At 41.0% G+C, this 18735-nt stretch overlaps 1 protein-coding gene across 5 annotated transcripts in view; it reads left to right on the top strand.

Annotated features, from left to right (window-relative positions):
• The window catches only part of add3a (adducin 3 (gamma) a), a 114781-nt gene that overhangs the window by 32490 nt on the left and 63556 nt on the right, over positions 1 to 18735 (top strand). For 2 of the 5 annotated variants that reach the window (XM_028594501.1, XM_028594495.1), the window contains exon 1: positions 6518 to 6840. The exons of 2 other annotated variants lie outside the window; for them this stretch is intronic. The gene's annotated coding sequence lies outside the window, so the exon portion shown is untranslated. Of the gene's footprint in view, positions 1 to 6515; positions 6841 to 18735 lie in introns of those variants that run through there. One more of the 5 variants, XM_028594461.1, reaches the window with a different exon arrangement.

Genomic DNA, 18735 nt, shown 5'->3' on the forward strand with positions numbered 1-18735 from the left:
CATCATTATAGCTGTCATAAAAACCGCACCATCAAAAAAGCTTTATTTTATTAGCTGCACATTGCAAAAAATAAAAAAGATTTAGAGGGTACTGACAGCCACCATTACACATAATTATTCAGAATGATTCAAACATATTTACACTCTTCAGTCATTGTGTCCTAATGCATAAAACATTTTGGAAATGTCCAAACCCTTTTCTTTCCAATAGCTCATCCCAAATTAATTTCATTTGCGCTGCAGGAGAGATTTTCCTTTTTATGATTTAACAAAGGAGGTTGTTTTTTGTATTTAATGTCATCATTGCTGAATCTGGCAACTGCCAGTGGAAATGTGCTGTGGAGTGGAGTGGGTGTTGTATATAACGATGCTTGGCAGGGAGCTGTGTTTGTCTGGATCTTTCCCTCGCTGTCTCCACTGGAGTCGGGCAGACTTAGAGCCCGGGCCTCCTGTTGACGAGGGGTTCCCACAGCCCAAACCCCCACTCGGATTTGTGGAAGATTTTATGTCTTAACTGCCCTCTCTGGACCACACTGGGTGATTAGGTCGAGTTTTCACATGTTTTTTTCTGTTTTAGGTAGATGACTTTTATGCTTTTGTTAAATCTGACATTTATATCGTGAAGCTAACAGCATGAGCGTTTCTTTCTTTGCAAAGGAGTAGTAGGTGTTCAACTGATGTAAGGGCAGTCGTACATTTAGACGCCTTCATCACTATTATAAAAATTGGATTATTAAATTTAACATGAAGACACGTTGCAAACATGTTCTAACTATCACAAGGTGAAGTTTAAGTCCCTGTCACTGTGTGCATTTTTACCATAATGAGCACCTCCTGACCTTGTGTCAGATATGGACTCATTAGCTGAAACACCATGTTTACCTCTGTCACATGGTGTTACAGTCAACATGGGGAATTAAAGAGACCCCCCCTGCAAATAGGCCACGAGTCTCAACACCCGACATTGTGAGGGGAGGTCGCCTCAGGATTCGAGTCGACCGAATTCTGTGAATAAACAAGGGGAAATAAATCCTAAGGATTATGCTTTGGGCCATTTTGTCAGGTTTGGTTATTGTAAAGTATTATATATATATATATATATATATATATATACCCATGAAGTATTTATTGATTGTCATACAGTATTTTGTCAACATCTTGAGATAAGAAATAAGAAACCCTACTCCTGAAAGTGTTTGGTAAATAAAATAAAAAATGAATACATAGTTTTACTATTTTCTAACACACACACACACACACACACTCTCTCTCTCTCTCTCTCTCTCTCTCTCTCTCTCTCTCTCTCTCTCTCTCTCTCTCTCTCTCTCTCTCTCTCTCCCTCCCTCCACTGTGGCTGCCACAAATCATTTCTGCATTATCTGTACAGTTTGACAACATATGGCCCATATTTCTAAACAAAAGGGTCACTGTGATGTAGGCCCTCCTGCATTAACTTTACTAAATATACTTTTTTTCCCAATGCTGGACGCAGGCCAATAGGCCACTGCAGGTGAATCCTAGCACTTCCTCTGGAGGGTTTCGGGGGATTAGAGCTTGCGTCAGCAGCCACGTTGCTTTGCTATCCTCTTGGGTTTGCAGGGAGTAGAATGGCTTTATTCACTCTGCATTCTTGGCAGTTATTTTTAAGTCACTTGAACTGATTTTTAGGCACTTTATTTTCGTTCTGTTGTATATATTATATTGTTTTATTCTGGTTGATGCTGCAGTTCTGTGGTTATTGGTTTATACAGCTGCTGACTGTAGTTAGTTGTTTGTGATCAGGAAAAGCTAGATATTTGTCACATCACACAACCGTGGCAAAAACTGCCAAGAATGTATGGTGGCTCTAGATTGGACAAATGGCAAATTAGAATTGATAGAATATTGTGTCAGCGACATTGCGGCAGCATCATAGACATACATGTGAACACACTTGGCTGTCCAGTTGGTAAGTCTGCAGTGCTGAGTTGAGCATTTTTATGTCAGGATCTATTTTTGGAAGGATACCGACAGACAAGCGCTTAACAATTCGACAATTTATAATGTGAATCTTATGGTATGCACAGGTCATATGTACACAGTGGTGAAAGAAGTATTCAGATCCTTTACTGAAGTAAAAGTACTAATACCACACTATACTCTGTTACAAGTAAAAGTCCTGCATTGAAAATATTACTTAAGTAAAAGTATGTAAGTGTCATCAGGAATATGTACTTAAATGTACAATATGTAACTTTCTGCCGCTAGGGGTCTCTCAACCAAAACAATGGACGGTAAAACTGGACTTTTGATGACGTTGTGAAGTTGCGTGGAATTATGGGAGTTTTTAGTGTTAAACACCTTCGCTGCCGGTTAGAATGCATCAGTTCACGGACGAGTTTACCATTCAAGTTTATTCACGTTACGTTTATTCATGTTATTCTAATAAAATAGCTGCAGTTTCCCCAACATAATTACGTTTTTCTTGATTAGATTTTTATTTGTAGCTGACCAGTTAGCTAGTGAGCCAGCAAGCTAACAGTAGCCAGTAGCTAAAACACAAAATATTTCACATATCAATGTCACCTTTTGGATGGTTTCAACACTGGGGCGGACGGGGTTTGTTGTAACGCTAGCTACTAAACGAGGCTGAGAGACGGGTGTGGGTGGGGATTGTCGGGGAAATCTCCGCGATAGCGAGCCAGGACGTTCGATGCCTGTTGTGCAGCAGCAGAACATCTCCCAGCTGCCCGGAATTATCTCCCCTTCACTTTTCAATAATCTTAACTTTTCGTTTTGGTGCTTAACCCACCTTTTGTCGGGTTAATTTAGCTAACCGTAAAGACAGCTAAAGGCGAAGGGGGGAGGAGATTTTCAGCACATACACCGGTAGTGCTACGGACATGTAGCTAGCTACCGCTATGGATGGCCGCTGTTGTGACTCGGTGCTGGGTCTGATATAGTCTGTTTCCCGACGTTTAATTAAACTGCCATTAGCGTCGTAAACACCAGGCACTGGAGAAGTTCCGGCCGGGGTTGCTGTAATGGAAGTAGCTGGCTGATAGCTGACTGGGGGCTAACGGTAACTAGCTAGCTATATGTCCCGGGGCTGTTGTCAGCTGTCATCCCGACTGAGTCTCTCTGCGCCGGGGAAGTGAGGCAGACAGACCGGGGTGTGCTGCTTTGGCTAAATTAGCATTAGATTAATCGTTTATCTATACAGCTAACGTTACTAGTGAAGTTATTCGTTACTAGTGAACAGCCCTAATCTTTACTAGTGAAGTTATTCGTGGGTTAGCTCAGTCCTGTTAGCTGTGGTCGAAACAGTCATACTAAAAATAACTATTAGCGTGTTGAACGATGTTGTAACCTCAATTTTACCCACAAAGCTTTAGCATCAACGTTAGCACATTGTAGTAACGTCAAGCTGGTATCGATATTGAACTTTCAAAATAGATAAGGTCTCTGTTGTATTACTGTGATAAAAAGTGGGATGTAATTAATCACAAAATGATGCTGTATGGCAAAACAAAAGCAGTATTACGGTTACAAGTATTTTTTTTCTGTGACATTGTATGATTTACAATTACTCCTGAACGTATCATCTTGGTGCGAGTAACTGGAGGGTGAAAGGTTATACGACGCCACTGACGGGTTTCTCTGGGTTTGACATTTGGTGGAAACATTTAGGATAGTGTAAGAATACAACTCATAAAAATATATAGCATAGGTATGGTCATTTTTACACATTTTAAAGCAGAAATGTTACATATTGTACCTTTTTAAAGTGTTAAAAGTAAAAGTACTCAATGCAGGAAAAATCCTCACATTTTAGAAACTGGAAGCGATCAATCAATTTAGTGTTTATTCGGCTAATCATTTCAGCTGTACTTGTAGGTTTATATATTGTTGGGCAGTTTAATTTATAATAAAACAAAGTATTTTATAAACTGCATGTGTTTTGTGTGCAAAAATCTTAATTTGTAAAGTAACTAGTAGCTTAAGCTGTCAAAAGAATGTAGTGGAGTAAAAAGTACAATATTTCCCTCTGAAATGTAGTGGAGTAGAAGTCGAAAGTGGCCTGAAAAGACTTGAGTAGTAAGTACAAGTACCTCAAATGTGTACTTAAGTACAGTACTTGAGAAAATGTATTTAGTTACATTCCACCACTGTATGTACACACATTAAAAATAACCAACCAGCATAGATTTACAACTTTATACTGACTTTAGAGCTCATCCTGCTCTGCTTGAGCTATGTTTATTTATAATGACCTCCCTATGAGTGCTTATTAAGGTACAGTGTGCATACAACCTCTGCCACTTGCAAAGTGGTGTTTGGTGTTTTAAGCCCCCAACGTTGTCTTCCAGGCAGCGCTGCATGGAAGGCACTATAGAGTTAGGCAAGGGTTAGGTTTGGGTTAAAATCCTTAGGGTTAAGGTTAGGTGCCTTGAAATCGACAGTCGCAGCAATGCCTTGAAGTTGACAGTGGGGGCTTAAAACCCCATCGAGCTTGCAAAGTGCACTGCTCCACTCCATTTTCCTCCGTTTTCTCGTCAAAGGAGGTATTGTAGAAAGTTACAACCAGCAATCCTGCTCATAAATAATCTAGATGTGCATCCCTTTTTAACCCATGGAGACTGTCGGGCCCCTGCATATTTCACTCAAATATGTGCTAATGTTAGACCCGGCATCCAGCAGGAGGCCAGAGGGCGAGGTTTATTCTGGGACAGGTATGCAGATTCGGAAAGAGCCAGATGGACACCGTGAGAGTGGATTCTTATTGTTTAAAATGCTGTTTTCATATGCTTTGATTGTAAGATGCTTTTTATATAAAGCATCTTTCAATTAATAAGTAAAGTGTATGAGGTTGTAAGACAATACAGGGCTATGCAACCATTAGCTGTCAGCTACAAATTATTCCCGACCACACTGAGGATGCCGTTTATTCCAGTGCAGCTTCAACACACCACGACTAAATAGTTTCCAGTGTGGGAGATCCACTGCCTTCAGCCCTGACGATGGGATTGATCCTCCCGTCCTAGACGCAGTTTGACAAACAGAAAACCACACTCACCACACAGACAAGCAGAGTAAGCAGGGAATCCCTGCCACTTAGTGATTGACAGCTGGGTATACAGTAGCTTGGCCAGAGTGTGTCTCCCCATAATCCCCCTCTCTCAGCTTGAATAATTGATTCTGAATTGATTTAGGCTCAGCTGGCTCACTTGTTTCTTCTGCCATATATGTATTTTTTGCTTCCTATAATTAGTGTCTGCTTTGTTTCTGTGCTAGTCAGCAGTAAAGCCGAGCTTTCACCCTCCAAATGGAAGCGTTTTCAAGGAAGCAGCAATTAAAATTTCATTTGAGATTTGTTTGTTGCTCTGACTGACCATAAATTACACACACCGGCCATTTCTTTACATGAGGGAAGTTCAATGTCAGCCGATGCCCATTTAGGCCACGTCCACACGTACCAAAACGATCTTTTTCCCCCCTTCTTCCCTGGCATCATTTTAAGAATGTTTGCGTCCAAACGGATCCATTTGTAAATGGCTCAACACGCTACTTCATATTCCAGGCCTATAGGTGGCGCTGTTTCTGCTACAGAAATTCACCAAAAATGGAGAAGACGAGGCGGAGCATGCACATAAAGCTTGCGTATACAAACAGACAGTAGAAGAAGAAGAAACCAAACAGCCCTAGTGTCCCTCTTAAATCTGATCAATATAGGAAATATAGTCCCCACAATATTCACCAAGAAGTAGTCTTTAACATTATAGCATTCATATGTGTTTTTGAGCTTGCCTATAAATGAACGGTTTGACATTTTTGGGAAATATGCTTATTCAGTGCCCTGCCGAGAGTGAGACGAAGTCCTTTAAAGTCCTTTGGAGTTTTACGTATATTCCCCAATTTCTAAATACCAGCACCTCACTCCTTTCTTTGTTTTGGTCAAAATTCTCCTCCAAACTCTTTTGTGCGGAGGTGAGATTCCTCACATGAGGAGGTTGTTAAGCTGCTATCAGGGAAAGTGCTGGACGTCCTTTGAAGGAATAATGGGGAGGGAGGGACCCTTTTAGTGGAGGGAAAGTAGGAGAAGGCTCTCTTGTCAAACCTTTGCTGAAAGAAGCTGGCATTTTTCTTTTTGTCTTGCCAAGGACTTTGGCAAATATAGCAACAATGATGGAGAGGAGAGGAGGAATTCAAATTGAAAGTTTGATCTTAAAAGCAGAAGGTGGTGGATGAGTAGGTTTTTGGGAAGGTACTGTAAGAGGGAATGGGAGGAAGAATAGAGACAGAAGGAATAAATCCAGTAAGTGATTTTATTTCAGAAAGTCTTTACAAATGATCACGGAAGCATCCTGTGAGGAAAAGGACCCTGTCATTTCACTCCTGTGTGTTTGAGTTTAAATCAGGTTTGACCCTCCCCCTGCTTCTCCCCTTTTTAACCCCCACCACCATCATCACCCACTGATTTCACAGTCTCCCCCCTCTCTCTGCATTCTAGTCCTTTGCAGCTCATGCAGCAGAGAAGTTGTGGTTTCTATCAGCTCTCTGCACAGAATCACATACAGCAGAGCGGCTCCTGCTTTGGTGTGGAAGGAAGAGTACCAAAGGGGAAAAAAGGCGGAGATACTGTAGGAGGAGCGTGAAGAAAAGAGGGCAGCCGGCGCAACAATTTTACACTGCATTCAACTACAATGGGAGAGGCGTGTTAGAGAGAGAGAGAGCGAGAGAGAGATAGAGAGAGAGAGCGAGAGAGCACTACAGGCAGAGGACTCGCTGCAGTGCAGGTGGATCACAACTGAAGAGGAAGGTTCGGAGGCAGCAGTTAAACTCTAATTGGCTGTCCAGCAGGTTTGTAGTGCAGTTTCTTTACAATGCTAGCTGATTGTTGCTGTGTGTGTGTGTGTGTGTGTGTGTGTGTGTGTGTGTGTGTGTGTGTGTGTGTGTGTGTGTGTGTGTGTGTGTGTGTGTGTGTGTGTGTGTGTGTGTTCTGTGACTGATATAATGGATGCTGTGTTCTCCACCATCAAGGCTGCTATCTCACTGCTGTCTACTCTTGTTGCCTCTGTGCAGTTGTGATGATTTCCCAGAGCTGACAGTACCAAGGAAAATAACACAAATCTGTGATAAACTCATGCATGCTTTCAAAGCTTGAGGCATGAATTTTATTTCTCTTGGTATCTCATGCATGACAAGTTCAGGCAACATGGAAAACTTCTAAGCCGGGAAGGAAATAGAAGACTTTCTGCTTTGGTTGCTTCATGCTAAATGAAATAGCAGAGGGCCTCTTTTCCCTCCTTTCAGATTGCTTTTACTTTGGAGAAGAATAGAGCCGGGAGCTGTGAATGGGCCCGAGATGGCTTTCTGTGTGCAGAAGAGAGGTGCCGCCCTCTCAAGTGTCAGCATGCTTAGTTGGTTGATGGCAGGGGGTTCATGGGCTTGTGATTTGTAGAGGTGGCCTGGTTTTTTGCATCTGGGCCACATAGATAAGAGACGACCTGTGTCCTGTATTTAGTCTTCCACTTGTTGTTATAACTTTTAAGAGTCTTAAAAGTTGTTTATTTCTTATGTTTCTTGTGGCTCCCATCCTGCTCTTTACCCTCCGAGGGAAAGACGGAGTGAGAGTCAAGTGCTTTAGCCGATCTTTTCATCGTCTATTCATAGGTGTCTGTTTACCATTGACTGAGCAGTGATAAGGAGCCGTTCGTTTCTATTTCTGGCTGTTGTTTTCTGGGTGTTGCTATGAATGAAAGGCCCCCTTTCATGGTTGGATATCTATGACTAAGTGATGGGAAAGTCTGCGGTTAGGATGCTCTTTGCTCGTGTTGTTACTGTATCGGTTTTCCAGCCCTGAATCTGTTGCTAACAGTTGCTTCACTTTGTTTCATTTTATATATCGCTTGAGGTGTTTTAACGTGATCGAGGATTTGCATTCCAGGCCTCAAGGTTTTGGAGCACTGATCTTTGTTTTCTTTTTAAACCTCTACAGAAGAAGTAGCACACAAATCTGTATACCATTCCAGCTCAATTTTCTCTTGATATTTTAACATTCAGCGTTTTGCCACAAAACTTTCCCCTCTGCTGAGCATTTTCTCCGACCGAGAACTGTAATCGTCTGTTGGACTAGGGAATGAAGTAAGAATATTGAGGGCCAAGTTGAATCTTGTTAGTGCTGCGATTGCTTTTGAAGTGGGGTAAAATTTCAGCCTAATCTTGCTGCATTGCAACAAAATAAACCTGTGCACTGAATCGTACTTCACACCTAATTCACTTGAATTGTGTACTGTAACAAAGCTTGGGCTGTCACTGTCATGTCCATATAGAATTACCACTTAAAGTGTGTGTACATTTGCTCATGTCTTACTCCCCGTCATCTCACCATTCCTCCTGACAAGCACAGCTGAAATAATTTCCCAGCTGCTGGCGAATACAGTCTGTCTTGCTGTCAAGTTTGTCTTCTCAGCGCTGACGTGATGAAGTCTTACAGATTCATATCAGTGACACAGACACCTGCATCCATGGTGCTGCCTCCTGAGGGGCAGAGACCTCCTAACAAGCTCTCCTCCTATATTCTTTCACCAAGAGAATGTAATGGATTACACCACGCTAATAATAGGATAGCTTATTGCTAAAAGGATGTGGAAGATTGTGATTAAAACATATTTTTTAAATTTGTTTTACTTTCGTTGAATGGATGAGGATGTTGGATGTTTTTGCTGAAATTGGATTACAGTCCCACTTTTCATAATGCTCACAATGCCTCAAAATGTACATGGTCCTTTCAAGTGCAGTTCAAGTTGCTCACAGACTTGTTTTGCAGACGTTATACCGAGGTGTTGTATATTTAGCACGCTAATGCTACGCCGTACCTTGAGCAGATTTCTGTCATTCAAGTTGTAGTTTTAAAACTTTTACAGCCATTTTAATAAAATTAAGGGTTTTATTCGTGCTTGAGTCCATACATGCAGTTAATGGATACAGGCACGCAGAACTGAAGGCTCGGTTAGCAACGATTAGCGGTTAGCTCCAGTTAGCTAGTTCCGTTATAAAGATATGGAGTGGAGGAGACTGCTGCGGAGAGGGGTAACTACCATTGACATATATAAAATGGACCAACAGATCCCGTTGCTCTGGACGGAGACCAGTGAAGGCTATTAGAAGCACTTTTCCGGTGATCGCTAAGAGTTACTGCGCAGCCTGCAACTGAGAGGCAGCTTCTCTGTATACACCGTTGTATATACTGTATATACTATATTTTTTCTTATTTAACTGTCTAGTAAAGTTCAAAGACAGTGTTTAAAAAGTGCAATCCGCATGTTTACATATGTTTATTACAGTAAATAATAATTACATAATCTAAATACTACTTAGTGTGGTAAAGTCACATATTTGTTTTTATATTTCTGCAGTCTGCACTTTAGTTTGTGTGATTTTCTGACTTTCATATGAATGTTTACACCAGGCTTGGTCAGTGCTCAATATACTACTGTGACTGAAGTAGATAAATAAAAGATGTCATTCATATAAATTCATGCATCACATACAGACCTTGCCTCCAGGAAAGAACAGTTTGTTTAATCTGTCTAATAGTGTGTTGTTCATACTGTACAATGATTGATTGCTTGTCTTTGTTGAATAATACAGACATAAGACAAAGAGCTTAAAAAATAATCTCATTTTAAATCGCAATATTTTTGAAAAAAATCGCAATTAGATTATTTTCAAAAATCGTTCAGCCCTACTGCGCACACATCCTGCTTCCATGGCACTCACTGCCACGGCGATGGCCTCAGTCCTCTGACGATTCCTGAATCTTCTAATCAAATATTTGTCCAGAGTTCTTTTGCAGAGAAGTAATAAAATAGGACCTTTGCAGCAGGCTTTGTTTGGTCTTCATCTTTTGGCCATTCTTTGAGGTTTTGTCATTGTTTCAGGAATGGCTCTAATGTGCCGGGGCCCTTGAAGAAAATATTGCTGCTTCAGGCCGAATGATTTGCAGTCCTGCTGGCCTTGATTTCCTCTCCAGAGGCAAATGTGCATTCATCTGAATTCAACACCGCATGCCTGCTCTCGGGTCAAGGTTTTTTAAGATATATCTTTTTGTTAAATTAAGACCGATTTCTCAGTGTTACATGTGAGTTATTGTACTTCAACCTTGGACATGTAGTTCGATGACATTTTTAAAGTAGCCAAAAGAGGTTACCTTTCCCCCATGCTGAGGCATGTATTGTCCCGGTGTCTCAATCAACCTCAGTGACCCGATCACCTTTTCAGTTCCTCTCCTTATGTTTCCACTTTAGGAGGAATGATAGACCCTGTGTGTGTGTGTGTGTGTGTGTGTGTGTGTGTGTGTGTGTGTGTGTGTGTGTGTGTGTGTGTGTGTGTGTGTGTGTGTGTGTGTGTGTGTGTGTGTGTGTGTGTGTGTGTGTGTGTGTGTGTGTGTGTGTGTGTCTGTGTGTCTGTGTGTCTGTGTGTGTGTGTGTTAAATAGCTTGGCTAGCCTGCCTACGATTATGTCATACAGCATGGGTTCCAGCTGTCCGAGTCAGCTGCATTTAATTTTGCTTTCAAGAAAGTCATCCCGTATATATGTATATATCTGTACCTTTTTGAAATAAGTGCTTAATTCTGTGTATAAAAGTGCACAGTCAATTAACTCTGGAGCGTCACCTGTCGGCCCTTCAAGCGAACAAATAATTGCTGTGAGATTCTGGCTGAAAGCTCTGAACCTTGTTGATTGTGATTTTTGGGTCTGATTGAACACTGCGGTCCAGCTCTTAAGTTAAACCAAATGTATTTGGGCTGGGTCTTACTGATGAGCTAAGATGTGAGCTTTGACAAAGGACTGCACACATTTCAGCTTTAATGCAGGTGCACACGCAGGGGCCCAAATTCACTGTGATCACGTTTCTTTGCAGAAAAGCAAGGCACCAACATCTTTAAACCTGCCAAAATGGCAGATTTTTTTTTGTATACAGTGAAGGCTATTTTATTTAGTAAACTCTGAAGTCTTTTGACAACTGATCCTCAATTTCCTTCAGACTTATCTTATATCTAGTGTTTTGTTGACATTGTTGTCCTCTCCCATGGATGTTTTACAATCATGTTATTTATTCAAATTGTTGGAACCGACTCCAGAAAAGAGGATTGATGCTGTGGGGTTGAATTGTTTGATTTACTGAGGATCCTTTTGCTGCAGTTAATGTTCATGTCTGAGAGGGCAATGATAGAGAAACTGTACTCACTATGTCCATTGTATGTTCCTCTTGATGATAATATCAGTTAAATAGCTAAATGCCAACAGAAATGTCTGGCACTGTCTCGCCCTTCTCTTTGCCCAGCAGTGGTTAGACCCTTCTGACCCCCAGGCTTCCAGTCGGCCTTGATCCCAATGCGTAGAGGCTTGTTGGGTGAAACCAATAACGTTTTGAACTTCTCCCAACACTTTTTATAGGCTGCTCTGGCCAGGTCAGAGTTCATGGGAAAGCTTTGCTGAACCTGTCTTCACCGAGCGGCAGGACCTGCTGACATGTTTCTCTCATGACCTGTCACTAAAATGGGATCTCAGTTATTTGTGGAAGAAGAAGAAGTAGTAGAGAGAATCTATATGCACCTGTTTGATTTACTTTAGGTGCTTGATAAACTTTTAATGTAGCTTTTGACCTCGTGATTGTTACACTCAATCGTACTCAGTTATCCTTGGGCTGTTAGTTTGTGCTGATAAGGAACTGGCAAAATGCAAACCATCATTGCCTACACAAACTACTGTGTATTATCTGCACTACTAGAAAACTGTTGTACTCTACTCTCACAATCTGCCTGCTTAAGGGACATTTTTGCAAATGTTCTATACAAAAGTATAAAAGTTGTCATAGTCGTCTAAAGGATGCTCAAGATTAGATCAGTTACTGAATGCTGGAAGACACCATGAGTAAAAGTTTCCTCCAGATGAAATATTGGGCTATATTCACCAAAACCACCAGATGACTCAGGCCTAGGGGACAAGATGCAACAGGATATATCTCCCCCACATTTATAACCAACCTTTACTTTCCATTATGCTTAGGTTTCTTTTAGGCTCATGTAATTTACTTTGGTTTATCCCTAAATAATACTCTGTTACTGTGCACTCTTTTCCTGAAGCCATTCTTGGTTTTTCGGTAACTGTGGTAAGTGGCGAAAAACAGTTTGAAACGTGTTTTATACGTTTTTTATTGTAGTGTATAATGCCCTGTTGACTTACTTAAATGCAAGGTAATAAGTGCTAATTACTCAATTCCCTGGAATAATATATTTGAAAGTAGAGACTTCTGAAATCCTAAAGTCTGCTTTGTATGGAAAAAAAGAGGGAAAGCCTGGACTATGAGCTCTGAGAGGAAAGTGAGAATCTTAAAAGAAAAGGAGAACTTCTTGTTGTCTGTTTGTTCCAGATGTGACATGTGTCTATAGGGATTTACAGAATACAGAATACATGCCCAAAAATGTAATTTGTAACATATTCCGTTACATTACTAAATCTGAGTAACGTATTCTGAATACTTGGATTACTTGGAACATTGAGTGTAGGAATGCAAGTGTAGGAAGGCCATCAAATCTTGCTTACTAAACAGGCCTATTCTGGTATGTTCATCTGTTCCAACTGGCTGAATGTGTTAGGCCCAAGTCTCCCTGAAAGTTGTCCCGAACTGCATACTACAAAAATCTAACCGCAGTCTAAGCTACCACGAGCTAATGTTAGCTAACATTAGCTAGCATGTCAAACAGGGTTAGTCAGTCTTTCAGCGGCTCTGGGGCTAGTAAATCAGCACATAGGAGAATGTAAAGTCGCATGTCAACTAAGCAGGTAGCTACCTGATGCAACTATAAAATAGCAAGGTGACCAGATTAATTTTATTGTATTATTTTATGGGGGCGCTTATAAGCTCTTTTGCTTCTGCCCTCTCCCTTTGAGCAGAATGATAACTGCTCAAATAAACAAATAAACTAACCAGTAAAACTACAGCAGACGACTACCCCCGGCTAATAAAAAAAAAAAAAAAACTTACTTTAAGATGCTTCTCCAGGTTGGAGGTGGAATCTAGTGGATGCTGAAAGGAGGTTGGTTGCTGGCAAGCAGAGGTTGCATTGCACAGTTATATTTCGTTCTCCTTTCTCTTGCTTTAATGTGAAATGCTGTTTGAATATCCAAGATAGAAACACATTCCTGCCCTGGCTCTCTTTTGACTGTTCTGGCTCCATATCTCTACCTCTAGCTCCTGCTGCTCCTCTTCTGACTCAATTCTGATCACGCAAATAGCTAATTTTTTCATTTTCATATTGGGGCTTCTGGGAAATGAATGGAGTTGCCTTAATTTATTTAGAGAGTGAATAAACTTGTGAAACAGAGAAGTATGGTCATGTAATCCATTGATTTCAACAATGTAACTTCTAAATACCAACTATTTAAATTGTAACTGTAACGGAATACAGATACTCATAATTTGTGTTCTGAATACGTAATGCATGTATTCCGTTTTGCTCCCAACACTGTCCCTGGGATACACTGCAAAACAATACAGAACCTTGTTTTTTTTCTAAAAGTCTCAAAAACAATGACTTCATCATTCAGTGGGAAGCTTTTCTGTCCTGGCAAATATTGACTCTGGTGGTGAGGGCGCTGAGCACACAACCTCCTAATTTCCATTTAAATCTCTTTCTTTTTTCTTCTTCCTATCATTTCTTTCCTCCTTTCCTCCTTCCTTCCTAACCAAAACCTGGAAGTCATTTACAAAGTCAGGATGGGATATGTGAGTAGCAGTGTTGGGAAGGATACTTTCAAAACGTATTTCGTTACAGAATACAGAATACATGCCCACAAATGTAATTTGTAACGTATTCCGTTACGTTACTCAATCTGAATAACGTATTCTGAATACTTGGATTACTTCAGGATTACTTCTACATTGAATTACGTTTTATAAGTGTAGGAATGCGACCATCACATGCAGCTGACTAAACAGGCATATCATGGTGTGTTCTTTTCATTCCAAATGGCTGAATGTGTACCTGAACAAGTAGATAGATTATTGTATTGGTAGTCCCGAACTGCATACTACAAAAATCTAACCACGGTCTAAGCTACCACGAGCTAATTTTAGCTAACGTTAGCTAGCATGTCAAACAGGGCTAGTCAGTCTTTAAACGGATCTGGAGCTAGTAAATTGGCACGTATACGTATAGGAGAATGTAAAGTCCCACGTCAATGTTAAAATAGCAAGGTGACCAGTAAAACTACAGCAGACAACTACCCCTGGCTAATTAAAAAAATAACTTACTTTAAGATGCTTCTTCAGGTTGGAGGTGGAGTAATTTGGACGCTGAAAGGAGGTTGGTTGCTGGCAACAGAGGCTGCACTGCACATTTATATTTCGTTCTCCCTGTTCTTTCTTTAATGTGAAATGCTGTTTGAATTTCCAAGATAGAAACTTATTCCTGCCCTGGCTCTGTCGTGCCGGTTCTGACTCCATTGTGACTGATCACGGAGCTAATTTTTTCAATTTCATATCGGGGCTTCTGGAAACGCGATCTGGCGATCGAGTTGCCTTTTATTCAGAGTGAATAAACTCGTGAAACAGAGAAGTATCGTCAGGTAATCCATTGATTTCAACAATGTAACTGTATTCTAAATACCAACTATTTAAATTGTAATGTAACTGTAACGGAATACAGTTACTCATAATTTGTATTCTGAATACGTAACGCCGTCACATGTATTCCGTTACTCCCCAACACTGGTGAGTCGGGCTCAGTGAGAAGGGACTGCTGTTTGACGTCCCTCATCTCCCGTCAAGGGAATTGCATCAGAGTGGAGCTGAATATCTCAGTGCTGGAACCAGCTGTGGCTTGATGTTATAACCACACCAAGTTACTAAAGCAAAGATTGTACAGTCACAGTCTTTTAAACAATTAAAGTGCAAACAAGTGCTGGAATATGCGTCCGTAGCATTGGTGTAGAGACATTCTACAAGATACTGTGAGGAATGTGAGGGGAAATCGGGAATATACTGGCATAGTTCGCCACTGTGCTTTATTCAGCAGGCTGTAACACATTGTATTATGGGTTCAACTAGTGCGTTTCATTTACCTCGGAACTCAGAAGCCGAAGCTGGGAATGACGTCACACCCGAGTTGAATGCGCTCCATTTACAAGTCAGATCTTCATTGTTTTCACTTTGTCAAGTGAATCCAGAAGGGGGAAGTGTAAGCTTGGGGTGTTTGGTGGTGGTAAGAAGAATAAGTTTAAGCAATTTATTTGTGCTATGTTTAGACGTAGGCTATTTCAATGTCATCCGTCATTTAAGGTCCTCTCCAAAGGGGAAGAAAAGAGAATTTCCCAGAGAACATCCATGTTTTACTTTATCCTCTTTCTCTCTTCTCTCTTTGAATTCTGTTAATCTTGATCTTGTGCCTCAGCTGTAAGTGCTTCCTCTCGTCTCTTACAATTGTCACACAAACTGGATTAGAGCTCCGAGATGGACTAGTCTGTGCTCTCATTGTATGTTTCTCATCCTGATCTGCCTAATCAGGTTTACCGGAAAATATGCTGATTTGATTCGTCTGTACTCTTTGTGGTTGTCTGTACCTTTTGTGCTTCGTCTGTGAGGGAGAGGTTTAAAGTCAGCATACTCTCACACTGTGACGTGTTGTTCAGATACACACAACAGTAGATTGACTCATTTAAAACAAAGAGGAACAGACAATACCAACTGATTGTGTTTTAGCCATAAAGCATTAACATTGCAACTTTGAGGGAGTTCTGTGGGTCCACACTCCAAGGCCTGCTAATCATTGTGGGCTTAAAGTTGGAGAACACAGCCCAGATTCCTCGCGCATGAGAGAGGACGAGGGAAAAGGAGGGGGAGAAACTAAATGTGCAATGTGTGAGCCTCCTGAGTTTGTGCAAGACCGATTGATGTATCAATTTCATGGGTCAAGGGTCATAACCGTGTAGATGAAACAAGCAGAAGTGCAGATTGAGAAGTGGGGTGGGAAGCCACATGTACAAAAAAAAGACTACTTACATGAAGGGAGAAAGGAGTTGGGAGCGTGAGTAGGTGGGAGGAGATGTTATAAATCTCTGTTGTTTTCCCCTCGTATTGTCATTTCCTCTGCAGCTGGTCCTGGGTTGAGAGGTAAAGAAAAACACAACTGAGGAGATCAGAAATCTAAACAGTGGTCCTGCCAGTGGGCTGGGTGTTCCCCACCGCTGACACATCTGTAATAAAACACATAGTCTGATTTCGTAATGTGCTGCTAATCAAGGTGAAGAGAAGGCCAGGGAGGTGGAATATACACAGATGTAGTGCAGCCCTTATGTTGAATAAATCAGTGTAGTGAAACCAAGGATTCACAAAGTTAAAAACTGATATCCTGATGCAAATTTATTAGAAATTGTGTTAAAAGTTTGCTTAGGAATATGATCCCCGTGGTCTACAACAGACTTTGTTTCTCCGTTTCTTAAAGCTATAGTGCGCAACTATTTTATATTAATGAACGTCCGTCATTCAAGCCATTGGCAAATGTGTTGATACAAAGCTAATTAAGCCTATCAGCGCCACTAAACTCTCTTTGTATTTCTCAGTATGGCTATGTTTACAAAATGTCGTTCGGTAACTTTTGCGCGCAGAAGCTTGAATGACGCGTTTTACGTCACTGCTGAGAAACAGCTGTGTTCAGCTTTGGAGACAAAGGAGATGTACAAATTACAAGATAATTACCTCTTCTGAAGAGTTTATCATGTTTTTTTAGTCCTCAATATTTAGTGTGACGAGTAATTCCAAAGATTTATTGCCCTGCCTTGGCCCTCAACAGAGATCCGCCATCAACCCCTCTCAGGTCAGGTCACTGGAGTCTGTGGGTCACAGCCCCATTAAAACACACTCCCAACAAGTTTTTTTTCCTACCTGACAGCGAGCTTCTTCTGGACCTCCACCCCTGCATACAAACATATGCTCATTTGACAATCATGTATGCACATAAACACCAGAGACTATCCAGCACTGGGTAAGAGTCATATGGTTGGGATACCCGCTGCATGTCACACTCAGAAAAAGAACCACACAATGTTTGGTTTATACAGAGGCCGCCGTAAGCAGTTACGTCTGATGGTAGCCTCTGCAAGGAAACACGGATCGGAAAATTGTTCAAATTGACAACATCATGGGATTGAGGCGAGACTACCTTACAGAGGTTGCCAGGACCCTCTTGTAAAAGAGATTTGTAATCTCAAGAAGTTTTTTCCTGGTTAAATAAAGGTTTGAATGAATGAAAGAGGACCTACAGATGTACTAAAAGTTGAGCATAGGAATATTTTGTAGTTTCCTGCCTGACCACAAATGTTGACCCACGCACTTTAGTGCAACGTCACAGCCCAGCTGAGGACAGTTTTGAGTGATTTGAGTGCCAATCTCGCAGACGAAGTTTCGCAGAGACGTTAAGTCTAGTTCAGACCAAAGATTCGCGACGAGATAAAACTTGCAACTACTTGCAATGCGGCGGTCTGCCACGTTCTGAAACCTGCTAGTTTACACCAATGCGAAGAGATGAGACGGTGTATCATCTTCATAGGAACCACTCTTTGTACTTCCATTCTAACTTCCGAGTTTCAGGCTTCTTTACAGCTGGATATATCATTTAAGATGAATGTGGATGGCTTGCTACAACGGCAAAAATGTTTTATTTCTCTGACTCGCGGCTTTGTTCTTACACCGCTCGCTCTCTTGAGTCACTCTATACCTCGCTCGACCACATTACCGTGCTCGCGGGCACTCGTTGAGCCTCGTCCCAAACTCTGCCATTTCGACCAGCTGACAGTTTGTAACATAGAAATAAAATGTATTATGTATAATTTTATTTCTATAGTTATGAAACAAGGATCATGCCATTTTGGCTTTATGGGGGTGCTCAATGTCAGATTTTCTATAGGAATAGAATTACCTGTTTAATAAGTTAATATACAGCTTATTGTTGTATAAATATTAACATATTGCTATAAATAAAAATGTGAAAATTATTTTTTATTATTATTAATTATTATTTTTTAAATTGCGTGAATAAATCCACCTGTCCCATGACAGATTTAAACCTGTAGTGCGTAGTTTCTGTCACCCCCATGAGGAATTCTAAGTAATGACAACAACACTGTTGGCGCGTCCACAAGAAACAAGCCTTACGCGCCCCCACCCCTCCTCGATGCAGTTGCTAGTAGCCAAGGAGGACACGGAATTAAAAAAAACATGATGGACTCTTCAGAAGAGGTCATTATCTTCACTCAAGTTTCTGCGCGGGAAAGTCACCGGACGACACAATCTTCTGAACAAAGCCAGACTGAGAAATAGAGAGAGTTGTGTGGAGCTGATAGTCTTAATTAGCTTTGTAGCAACAATTGGCACCAATTTGGCAATTTTTGGCTTGAATGTAACGGATGTTTATTAATATCAAAAAGTTACGCGCTAAAGCTTTAAGTTTTACTTTCCATGATCCGTGACCGACCCCCCTCACACACACACCCCCACACACACATGACTCGATAATAGGCAAGACTTGACAATTCTGATTTGACTACGTAAATTCAGGGACACCCCTAATCATTCTACTTTATTAAAATGCAAGAGAGACACTGATTTGTAGTTTTAAGTTTGATTTAGCATTTTTAGCTCAGAGATTTGTCTATTTTCTATGTCTTTTCGCTTGAGAAACCTCCGGCCTC

The sequence above is a fragment of the Perca flavescens genome, chromosome 2, assembly GCF_004354835.1.
Source record: "Perca flavescens isolate YP-PL-M2 chromosome 2, PFLA_1.0, whole genome shotgun sequence".
Classification (NCBI taxonomy): Eukaryota; Metazoa; Chordata; class Actinopteri; order Perciformes; family Percidae; genus Perca; species Perca flavescens.